This window comes from Quercus lobata, chromosome 5 (assembly GCF_001633185.2).
Source record: "Quercus lobata isolate SW786 chromosome 5, ValleyOak3.0 Primary Assembly, whole genome shotgun sequence".
Lineage (NCBI taxonomy): Eukaryota > Viridiplantae > Streptophyta > Magnoliopsida > Fagales > Fagaceae > Quercus > Quercus lobata.
In genome coordinates this window covers 8,102,949-8,115,931 of record NC_044908.1, presented here as the reverse complement: position 1 = coordinate 8,115,931, position 12,983 = coordinate 8,102,949, and the positions used below count along the sequence as shown (strand labels likewise).

The following is a 12,983-nucleotide window of genomic DNA, read 5'->3' as shown; positions in this document are numbered from 1 at the left end:
GATCTCTTCTCCTTCTCCTCTTTCCTCATGCATTTGCATATAGTTTTATGCTATGCCTTGTTTAACATGTTTTTGTTTGTTTGTTCGTTTTCAGCTTTGCTTTATTTATTTTTATTTTTTTTTAAATTGAAAATTTAGAAAAATACAGAAACAGTGTGTTTTGTGTACATTGGTACTTGTGTACCTTGGATGGTCATTGAAACAAAGTTTTCTAAACTTTGTATCTTTTGTAGCTTAGATGAGCATCTCTATGCATAACTAAGCAAGTGAACTTTGTGGCTCTTGTTTGTGATGAGTAAGATTAATTAATCTCTTGCACTTAACACTCATATCACTCTTTTTGACGGGAATAACTAAAAAATCTTAAGAGAAATGCATAAATAACCATCTCACCACTAAAACCCGCTAATCATGAATAACATCTGTATGTTTCGGTATAGCAAAATTGACGCTTAAGCTTAACATAATTGGGTATTTCTTTTCTCTCTTTTATATGTCTATGCATAATATGCTCAAAAGAAAATTATGCAAAGAAAATCAAAAGCAAAAAAAAAAAAAAAAACAAAAAACAAAATGCTTTAAATATGGTTGCATGCGTGTTTCTAGGAGATGTGGGAGTTATAAGATGTACCTCGAAGGTGATAGTCCCCATCAAGCAGTTATGATTATGTGTAAATTAAATTTATTTTCTCATATCTCAAATCGTCATAACATGTAGACACTTATGCAATCTTGCGATGTTTTTCACACACAACACACAAAATTCTTTGCTACTTTTGATACATGTGCAGGTACAATGTAATTTTGCCATCACAAGGAATACATATGTTACTATATGCTCACTAAACTGTCTTAACTTGTTTTTTAAATATAAAATTAGTTAGACTTGTTTAGTGTGTGTGTGTGTATTTTGGATCTAAATGCTTTACATTTTTACCAATGAAAGAAATGAGGTGAAAACAACTACATAACTGAGCCAACTTAGGATGGGTTAAATGACATTTTTCAAACATGTGTAAGCAACGTTAAAAAAGGTTAACTAAATTCTTTGAAGGTGATAGTCCACGTCAAGCAGTTATGATTATGTGTAAATTAAATTTATTTTCTCATATCTCAAATCGTCATACCATGTAGACACTTATGTAATCTTGCGATGTTTTTCACACACAACACACAAAATTCTTTGCTACTTTTGATACATGTGCAGGTACAATATGATTTGGCCATCACAAGGAATACATATGTTACTATATGCTCACTAAACTGTCTTAACTTGTTTTTTAAATATAAAATTAGTTAGACTTGTTTAGTGTGTGTGTGTGTGTGTATTTTGGATCTAAATGCTTTACATTTTTATCAATGAAAGAAATGAGGTGAAAACAACTACATAACTGAGCCAACTTAGGATGGGTTAAGTGACATTTTTCAAACATGTGTAAGCAACGTTAAAAAAGGTTAACTAAAGATTTACAAAGTTAAATTATTTTGAGAAATGATATGTCTACAACATTTCTACAATATTTTTACAACAAATCCTAAGTGACAGGTTGTTATTGTTAGGGCAAAAAAGTAATCTTTGTGTTAATTTCAAATTTGAACCAATAACAACTAACCACCTGTGATTTGTTGTAAAAATATTGTAAAAATATTGTAGACGTAGCATCTCTCAATTATTTTTACATTATATAAACTCGTGTATAACCCCGTGCATATGCACGGGATACAATTAAAAATAATCGCAATTATATGATTCAAATTATACATAGTATTGGCTTACATCTTTTTTAAACTATACATTTTTAAAATATTTAATTGAATTTAAACTTTTCGGTTTTTGTACCCTATAATGCCCTTACTACAAAATTTAAAAAATTAGATGGGCACAGCACAAATTTGGACGTCAATTGGATTTGGACTTTTCGATATTTACACTTAATAATTTACTTGACCCAAAAATTAAAAATTAGATGAGACACATGACACAAAATTAAGATTTTAATTGAATTTTCTCTAAACTTAATTTAGATTAAATATTTTGTTTAGCTAATGTTATAAAATTTATAAATTAATAAAAAAACTTATTAAGAATATCATATTGAATATGGAAATAACTATCACAATCAAATTTATAAATCATTGAATTATAGTTTTTTTTTTTAATGATATTTGATAACTAATAGACTGAATATGTACATATATATATTTTTTATAAATTGTGGTTCTATTGAAGAACAAAGTTGAATCAATTTTTTTTTTTTTTTTTTTGAGATAGAATTCTACTTTGGCCATTGATAATGAGGAGATATAAAATAGAATTTTAATAAAATTAATTAATTAGAGATTAATAATAAATAGATTTAGAAGAGTCGTATAATAACACATATAATTTCCATCACAATATGATTCTTACAAATAGATTTCTTTTAAGCATATTATAAGCAACTAAAGTGAACGGTAACTTTTTCTCAAATAAAAAAGGTTAATGGTAACATCCCTTGGATGTATACAAAATATTTCTAGCAATTAAGGTGAAAAAAATCCTAGCTAAAAGAGAATGCTGAGAATATCCTTGGAAGCAATTGATCAAATGAGGCTAAGTTAAAGCTGCAAAAGAGTAAAGAAATCAAATTTAGCACCAACTTTTATAAGACAATAACAACTATAACAATTGTTATCGAAAAAAAAAATAAAAATAAAAATAACAATTACAACACATCATCAAGAAAATTTCCTCAAGAGCAAAATTGTTTTAGAAACCACTTTAAAGAAACTATAGAGAGCTTTAATTTCACAATGAAATATTTTAACTATATACGGTTTCATATGAAAGAAAAGCCAATAGGCAATAACAAAACGCTATTCTAAAAGAGAACCAAATAATAGCATCTAAAATCTACTAAATGAACAAATAGAAAAGATGAGAACCAACTTAAAAAGCAAAAATAATAATAATGATTAGAACACAACTATCATTTAAAATCAATAGCCAAATGGGTCTTCTGAATTAGAACCTAATAGTAAATCTGGGGATCCCCAAATTCATCAAAAACACGAAATTTAAACTCTAATCAACCACCAATCTATCCAAACCTATTGTATCTGAAATTTCAACTAAAAATTTTCTCAAATTTGAATCACACACACAAACCAAAATTCAATAATATCAATCAAAAAAATCAACTGGTACATACAATTCAAAAGACATTAATTCAGATTTAAAAAGTAGAGAAAAAAAAATGCTGATGTGGAAATTTGTGGAGCTAGTTAACGTAGCATCATATTATGAAGTCAATCGAAAGTCAAAGGCTTCAGTTTTATAATATATATATATAGATAAGATAAAATTATTGAACATCATGAAAGCTACACAATTTTGAGAAAAAATATTAATGAATTGATAGCAAATTTCAATGTCATAGTCATAAAACTAAACATTCCTAGATTTCATCACCAACCAAATGGGCCAACTATACATATCTGACTTACATAACTGTCTTTATCATCAACGACAACACATAGGTCTCTCACACTCTCAAAATATACAATTCATTTATAGTAATTCTAAAAATGCTTTGAATGTTCTGTCCTATGGGTAGCATAAAAAAAAGTATCTCACTTTCCTATTTTTAACACCGTGAGAATCATGAATAGAATTACTAACATAGGTTGATATTAGGCATCAGATTTATAAGCAAAATACCATTGCCAATAGTAATCTGCAAGAATTAAAAAAATCAGCAAAATGTGAGCTCATCCAAATAGTTAACCTACTGATATGAAATCATGCTCTTGTTGCATATGGTCTCCCAGTCAATTTTCACATCTTGTTTTTCTACAATCCCCAATAACAAAAGTCACATGTCCTGCAAATCTATCCCATCCTACCTTTTTGTTTCTCCAAAGGTTGCAATTGCTAAATCCTATGTCAATTGTCCCTAACCTTCCCATACAAGAAACTCACTTCCAATGGTGATCTGATTTCTTTCCTGCTCAAATCTCCAAAATTGCTTACCCAACAAAATTGGGTTAAAAGTATCCAACTTTCTCACCCATAATCTTTCATTCCAAGCAATCTCAAAAAAAAATTGATAAATAGCACCAACATAAAGAATAACTTAGAAATCGTCAAAAATTAATAACAAAAAGGTAGGATGGAACCCTTCACTTACTAACCCAACAACTTTTGAGTGTAAATATGCTTTATTAATAGAAAATTAAATAATAATAATAATAGTAATTACCAATGCCAAAGTTTACCTATAAAAAACAGCAAAAATCATTCAAACAAAACCCAAATAACTCAACATAACAAAGTATTTAGCCTTTTGAGAGAGAAAGTAACAATTAGACAGCAAGAACCCAAGGTCATACACAAACCCAATTGGCAAACACAAATTAAATATACCAATATGAATATGTATGTTGAGCATACATAGGCCAATCCCACATACATATACTTAACCAAATATTGATATCACAATTCACAACAAAATTTAAAAGAAATCTGTAAATAGCATTGTCCGTGCATAAACAATTGGGTTCCACATATCCAATCCAAAGTTCAGTTTAAGCATTTCTTCAAACACTGGTGTTCCAATAATAATCCGCCAAAATTGAAAACCCAAAAGGAAAAAAAAAAAAAATGAAAAAATGGTGTTCCAATACCGAAAAGAGAGGGAGAAAGATTAGGTACTGTTGTCTATGATGCACCTTTCTTCGTATTCATTTGGCCAATCTAATTGCTAAAGAGGACAATGTCAACGTTGTAAGCTATTTGTGATGAGCTCTTCAATTGTGTTGTCATGGCACTGCAAGGTTGAAAGATAAGTGGAATGGAAAAAGTAAAAACAAAACTAAAAGATACATGGAGACCATATCATTTATCTCAAAATCTTTAGTTCATACCTGGAGTTTTGTGAGTTCATTTGAACAATGGTGTAGTTGTTAACATCACCGAAAAAGATTGATTCATAATCTATGTCCATTGTAGCTTTGGTTGTCCCCATTTACCCAAAACTGCTATTGAACTTCTATCTTAGAAGACCCAAAATATCAAACCTCCCCCAAGCTACCAATGACTAAGATACATCAGTAAAAACTATTTAATCTACAATATATTACACACAAATTGATATTAATAGAAAAGGATGAAAAAGAGAGATAGAAATATGTGTTCATAACACCCAAACGAACTCACTAAAAGTTGTTCAAACACAAACCCAACTGAAAGAACGACCTAATATACAAACCCATGACCCACATCAACATATGTAAACATATTACTTTAGAATATTTAGAATTGAAGTTTATTTGAGTTGAGGTCAGAAACAATAACAAATCTTATGAAAATCGCAGGTTTATCCACCATTCTAAAACTCCAATAACAATGATTTTTGTAATGGGTTTTAATAAACAACTAATTTAACATATTTAGGTATTTAATTGTAATTTAGAAATAACATCAATTTTTGTTAGGTGTCTGCAACTGGATAATATAGCCCATCTTTGGTAATAACTCAATTAAATACACTTTCCAATCTCAATCCTAAATCCTAAATAAAAGAAAGCCAACAAATTCAAACTATTCTAAGTATGAATTAAAAGCAATGAGAACAGAGCTAAAGTCTAGAACCACATATTTACTACACTCTTGACAAAGTGACCCTCCTCAGCCAAACAAAAAATCTTAAATGTTTACATCTCAGCACCAACAAACCAAACAAAGAAAAATATTAAATGTTTCTTATTTATATTTCTGAGATCAAAGATTAAACCCATCAAATTTCCTGTCATGCATGGGCTAGAACATAATTTCAAAAAATCATACACTCGAAACAGGTCCCTACAGTAATAAAAATCTAATAGTGAAAGAACATTAGAAAATTCTATATGGAGCTCAACCATGAAGAATATCTCCTCCAATGCCTCAAGCAATCTCTTCCTTATCTTCAACACTACCGAAAACTACAATAACAATCACCAGATTGATAACCTCTAAATAATTGCTCTCTCCATGACCATCCTAAATCTCTTTCACACCATGTTGCTAGCACTGCAATGATATCCACCACCCCTAACTCTATCACCACAGCTACTATCATTAATGTAACGCTTCTCTTATTTACATATGTGATGAATAACTATGATTTGTTTTACGCATTGAAACAAAAGGCAAACAAATAAATATTTGAAGTAAATATAAAAAATAAAAACTTTCAAAAGGGTTAACTAATTGGTGCCTTCACAGAATCTTACCTTTGTGTTGCCACCAAAAAAAAAGGGAAGTGCAATAGTATCACCCTGTAAAAGAGAACTGAACAAAGTAAGGCAAAATGACATATCTGAACATAAAAATGACATTTTGTAATAAGAAGACTACTTTTAGCTCATCCCATATAGGTGTCAGTACACTATTATTATTGTTATTGTTATTATTCCTAAATAATATCTGCCAGAATTGTCATTAGTTCTAGATAGAATTTCATGATCTTGACTTTCTTTCTTTTTTTTTTTAAAAAAAAAAAAATCCAAAATCTTAATCACATAATTAGGTTTTGAATTGTGAAATATAGAAAAAGAATACAATTTTGAAAATAGTTTCTCTTAAACAATATAGGATGACTCTGATAATCTTTTAAAACAACTTTTAAAAAAATCAAAACATAATGCAGCAAAAAAACTACTTAGCAATATGGTATTTCTTTCATGGACTAATTGAGCACACTAACATACCATACACAAATGATACATGTTTTTGATAAAGATGTTCACAAAGAACACAATTGAAGGATGATTCTTTCATATCCAAGTGAGAAGCATTTAAGAAACAGGGCACCGAATGTCCAAGACAATACTTCCTAATAACTACAGTGAAGAGTTGTTAAATGAAACTGGTGCAATCAATCATATAGTTTGTACCATGTTTCTCCGCATATTTTCAATGGATTTTAAAAAGGGACCATTCAAAAACAACAAAGGCAAATTCAAAATCAAAGCAACCCAAATATGCAAAATTGATTCTAGATACCTAAAACCAATTTATGCCAAGCCAGCTAACCTAAACAAAATTTCTAACCAAAATCGCTTAATCAAAACTAAATCTAACCCATCTATTTAAACTAATTAAACAAAACAACAAATATTCACTCTGCAATTTGAAATCATTTCAGAAACATCAAACAAAATCTATCATAGAACTAATTTAAAATAGATAAAAATTGAACTGAACATTGTTAACAATTAGTCATATGCAATAGAAAATTTTAAGAACTTAACACAATTATTTTTTCCTATAATTTTAACCAACATGAGATCAAAACATGCATAAAAGGAAATAAACAATAATTGTAGCAGTAAGTATATGACAAATTGACAATCAAAATCAAATTAAATAAATCAAACTTCTTCAATCTCCCTCACGCTCTCTAATGGAAGGAGATGTCTGTTTTTCTATCCTCTAAATGGTATTTAAGAGTGTGGTTTAGAGGAAAAAAAAAAAAGTAAAAAAGGAAGATAGATCTTGAATCAAAATCAATTCAGTTAAATACCCCAACCTAAGACTAAATCAACTCAAACGTTTAAAGCAATATAAAATTTTTATAAAAAATAAAAAATTACCGATAAAGGTTTCTGGCGTTCTGACAAGAAGATGTTAGATTTCTCTTGTTACCAATGCTCTTTCCAAATAACGAATTCAGATTCTCTCTTATTTCTCTATCTTTGCCATCTCCAAACCTAAATCATATATAACCCCAAATTTCAAAATAACAAATCAAAACGTAATGTAACCCAAATACCTATATAAAAATCAATCCAACCAAATTTCTCAAAACCTAAATCATATTTCATACCCATACCCAGATCTAAGAAAGAATGAAAAAAAGAAAAACTTACCGGTGGTAGTTCTCTCTATGTCTGTATCTCAATTCCTGCGTGCACCTTTAGGTTACCTCTGGTTCGAGTGGTATAATTCTGGCAAGGGAACGGACAGTGACGGGTATGAACTCTGTCTCCTTCTCATCTCTGTATCGCAAGGTTTTTTTTTTTTTTTTTTTTCCTCCTTCTCTATCTCTGTAACGCAAGCGTTAGTGTTAAGAGTATTCATACGAAGAGAAATTGAAGTTAGAATGAGCTTGACTTTTGATTGGGATTACATCGTTTGGGTTTGTGTTTTTATAAAGACAAAGACTCTCCAAACGGTGCACCGTACGGCTTTTTTAAAAATAAATTGTAAACGTGGCAGAATTTTAAGGGGTCATTTTTCCTAATGTGGCAGCACCTCTTTAAAGGCTTCTGCTATTATATATATAGTATTAGATTAGATTAGATTGTATTTGTCAAACATTAGCACTAAAATCCATGATAGGTACATATTTTGTTCTTTAAAGTCCCACTAGCATTAAAACATAAAGTATTTTCTTTATTGTCTTTCTTAAAAAATAAAAATAAATAATGGGGGTTGCTGATTAATTCCTTGTATATGACAACATAATGTTTTTAAGGTTTTACAGAATGTATAAACTAATAATCAATTTGGTTTGCTTATAGTTAAAATGTTTTCACACACTCGATGATGTACACTTTATACACACAATATCTATAGTTTCACACTTGATGTCCACATTTTGTTATTGATATCCAAATTTAAAATTTAAAATAAGTGGTATGTAGGGTCGATGTAAACTAAGGAGTGTGCTAGAATCAATGTCCTAATTCAAGCCAACATAGCATGGTTTCTTTTAAAAAAATAAGAAACATGCATGATAATAAATATGATATAAATGAATTTGAGATTAAATACTTTTACTTCCTGAAGAAAATATTAATCAAATTAAGAGGAATTTATCTAAAAAAAAATATTTCTATCGACCACTAACTGTTGAAGTAGTGACATTACAAATAGAGAATCTTATTTGACCCTGTTGAGTAAGCTCTATATTTGAAGCAATCTGCCTTTCCATGAAGGCAGGTTGCTTTGGAGTAGGCAGATCCAAAATCTCACTCTTAAGCATTGAAATAACAGTAGACACATTTGGCCTATCTCTTGCCAATTCTTGCACGCACAGTAGTCCGACATGTATACATTTCGAAATGTCTATTTGAAAGCATGGATCCCATATTGTTGGGTCTACCAAAGCCATTATGTTGTCATCTTTCCACAATTTCCATGCCTGAAAATTAACAAGTGTGAAAGACAAAAATTGAAATTGATCAATCTTTTTGAAAGTAGACCATGTCAAAAATGAATAAATAAATCAAATAGATAAAATAGCTTTTGATTAGAGTTTGACTAAATTTTCTAATATTGTGAACGTTATTAGTTAGATTTACCAATCCAGCGAGGCCCGAATATTGCTCCTCATCGCAAATGCTAGTGTTTCTTCTCCCACTAACAATCTCTAGTAATAACACGCCAAAGCTGAAGATATCTGATTTCTCTGAAAACAGCCCTCGGATTGCATATTCAGGAGACATATAACCACTGTATACAAACATAGAAACACATCCATATTATTTGAGTATAAGTGGTGCCATCACGTAAATTTAATTTCAACAAAGCTCTTACTATGTCCCGACGACCCTTTTAGTTTTTACTTGATCTTCATTGCCTCCATATATTCTAACCATACCAAAATCCGATATTTTTGGATTAAGCTCTTGATCTAACAAAATGTTAGATGCCTTTAGATCTCTATGAATAATCTTTAGTCTAGAGTCCCTATGAAGGTAGAGCAACCCTCGACAAATTCCTTCAATAATGTAGAAACGTTTTCTCCAATTAAGGAGTTTTTGGTGGACTGGATCTAATCAATAGTAAGCCAAATAAATAATGTATGAGTATAAATTTGTATAGAGAAAAAAATATAAGGTTGAGAAAACAATTTGGGGCAGTGTTAGCACAAAAGTATGCTTCAAAGGACTAAATTAGCACAGTGAAACTTATTATTAAAATTCATTTTGTTTTGTTTTATGTACTGACTTACTTGATATTCAAGATAAATAAGTGTATGAACTAACCAAAAAGAATTGCATCCAAACTTTTGTTTGGCATGTATTCATAGATTAACATCTTCTCTTCTCCCTCAATGCAGCAACCGAGAAGTCTAACAAGATTCCGATGTTGGAGTTTAGTAATCAACGTCACCTCATTCATAAATTCTTCAAGTCCTTGTCCGGAGGCTCTACACAATCTCTTCACCGCTATTTCTTGTTATGTAATTTACCCTATAAGAAAGTAAAGAATATCAGCACATATATATTTGAGAGGGAAAAATGAACACTACATAAGAAACCATTACCCTATAGACTGGACCAAAGCCACCTTGTCCAAGCTTATTAGCCATATCAAAGTTGTTTGTTGCTGTTGCCAATTCTTCCAAATTAAAGATTGGTAGATCTTGGAGTTTCACATCATTTAGGTAGTCAAACAATAAACTCTCATTGCTTTTACTTTCCATTGCTGTTGCAAATTATATTACTTAGTAATCCATCTTGCAGTGCCTAGTCTCTGTAGCAAATTAATGGACAATTGGGCATATTACCTCTCTTTTTCTTAGCCATCCACCTCCAGAAGAAGAAAGCAGTGCTGGCTATAGCAATCGCTCCAATAGTCACTGTAATTGTGATGATTACTCTCAAATTTCTCTCCTCTTCTGTGTATAATACAAGTTTTAAACTAATTCAGTCAAAATTGAGTAAAGAAATTTAAAATAAAAATATTGAAATCCTATTGCATATGTTGTAAGTAACCAGTTAACCAAACAAGTGGTCCAACTGCTGGATGATCAGAAGCATAAGGTTCTACAAAACTATGACTTGAAAGTTAAAATAAATGATCTTACCGAATTCCAAATTGGCCAGACGAATATATATATCTGATCCACCAACGGAGAATTGTTGTAGGTCAATTAGTTTTCCACTCCATGACAGACAACCAATGCCAGTATAATATCCATAAGCTACGCAAGAACAGTTCTTCAAACACTTGTTTTGACAATCTTCTTTTTTGACATCTGACCACTCTGCAAAGTCTGGCACTTTGATCATCTCCAGTTTCAAAAACCCATCTGGTTTTCCTTCTTCAATACTATTGTTCATTCTTTCACACTGCAATGGTGTCCTCCTGACACATCCACTAGTCCAATTTCCTCTATTCCATTCTTTAATAATCTTCGGCTCAAACCCTCCCAAACAACTGCAGATTGGTGAACTCAGCGAATCACAGCTTCCAAATGCATCACATGTGCCATAAACATCACACTTGTCTTTTGGAGCTAACCACAGAACCTCCCAATCCTCTTTCTCCTCATTCCAATATGTCTGCGCTAGATTTCCTTGCGAATCCAAAACAGTTTTTGACATACGTAACACGTCCAAATAAGTAAGAGTTTCAAAAACTATCTCTTGTTTGTCATCAACCAATGTAAATCCAGAATGATATCCAGGATACAAGTTTGGTATTCCAATAAAGATCTGACCATTCCATGGACCGCTCCGCCAATATGGGCGACCCTTATTCCTAACATAACCTTCGGGAATCTTGTTGTTTAGTAGATTATTGCCTAAAGAGAAGCTTCCAATAGATGGATCAGAAGGGCTTTTCCATGACGTCAGGTGTACTCTCTGATCTTTCCTTAAATTAGTACCAAGTTTCATGCCTGGCAAGAAGGAATCAGATGGATGTTGAAAACTTTCCCATGCTACTAGTCCTGTAGTGTCAGCTTTCAACATAAGGTTTCCGGAATCCAGAAGAGTGGCACTTGAATTGGTTATAGAATTTGAAACATTCGATGTCCAAAGAATCTCTGCCTGTCCGTTTAGTACCACAAGATTGCCATCCTCAGATATAGTAAGAACCCCAGAAGAATCCTTGAGAGGTTTCTCTCTATTAGCTACCCAGATGACAGTGAATACAGAAATGTTATTATACCAGATTCCGAGGTAGCGATTGGTAGAATTTTCAGGGCTGAAGAATCCTAGTTTGAAAACACTCCCTTTGGAAATTATGTATCCAGAGTCGTTGATGGATTGAGATGATCTAATGGTGTCAATGGCAGCAGTTAAGTTTAAACAGAAGCAGCAAAGGACAGGCAACAGCAACAGGTTTATCTTGCTAAGAACAGTGTTCATGAGCAAAAAATTGTTTGCTAATGAACAGTGGCTCTCTTGGTCTGATGACCTACTGTTCATTGGCAAAACAACTTATGAAAATGAAAAATTCAACAAATCAATTAAAAAATTCAGATTTTACTTAATACTCACAACTACTACAAACTCATCGCAAATTCTCTCTCTCTCAATCGTCTCTGAACTCAAGAGGGAGACACAATCAAAACAAAGAGAAAATACAATCTTTCATATAAAATAAAACTAATAAAAAAAAGCATGTAGAACGCCGATCTTACCAACATGGTGATTAAGCTGCATGTTCTTAGAAGTGGGGAGGAGGACGAGCGGTGATAGAGCGAACAAAGTGGCGTGCATGAACGCGGATTTAAAAGGCCAACTCTTTCTAATCTTTGTTCTCTGCCGGTGATCTATGTGTGTATGAGAGAGAATTTGTTTGTGTGAGATAGATGGAGAGAAATTTGTGTGTATAAGAGAGAGGGGGAAGTGGAGATATGTTCTGGAGATCAAGAACTAGAAAAACAAAAAATCCAAAAAAAGAGTGAAGATAGATATAGGGGTAGGTGTATGTGCGTGGAGGAGAAAAAATAAGAGGAAAAAAAAATATATATATATATATATATTTTATGTATTCAGAGTCGTTGATGGATTGAGATGATCTAATGGTGTCAATGGCAGCAGTTAAGTTTAAACAGAAGCAGCAAAGGACAGGCAACAAGTTTGTCTTGCTAGAAGTCCCATAACTTGTTCTGACCTTCTTGTGTGTGAGAATGTAGAATGTAGCAATGTTCACCTAACAAGTTATGGTTTTAGTTCATAGTTTTCTAGGATGGACACTCAAGACGTTCAAAAGTCTT

General features: G+C 31.5%; 1 long non-coding RNA gene and 1 pseudogene across 4 annotated transcripts; both read right to left on the bottom strand.

The window, feature by feature from the left end:
• Window positions 1-2,369: 2,369 nt before the first annotated feature.
• LOC115992746 lies at window positions 2,370-8,148 on the bottom strand. 4 transcript variants are annotated; one of them, XR_004092643.1, is made up of 4 exons: window positions 7,894-8,148; window positions 7,618-7,734; window positions 3,886-6,300; window positions 2,370-2,604 (listed from the first exon to the last, which is right to left on the bottom strand). It is a non-coding gene; the product is annotated as an uncharacterized LOC115992746 (long non-coding RNA). The 4 variants fall into 4 exon arrangements; XR_004092641.1 differs by lacking the exon at window positions 2,370-2,604 and having other exon boundaries at window positions 3,146-4,808; window positions 4,906-6,300; XR_004092642.1 differs by lacking the exon at window positions 2,370-2,604 and having other exon boundaries at window positions 3,146-5,068; window positions 6,256-6,300.
• Window positions 8,149-8,861: 713 nt separating this feature from the next.
• On the bottom strand, window positions 8,862-12,672 carry LOC115992744 (annotated as a pseudogene).
• Window positions 12,673-12,983: the final 311 nt, after the last annotated feature.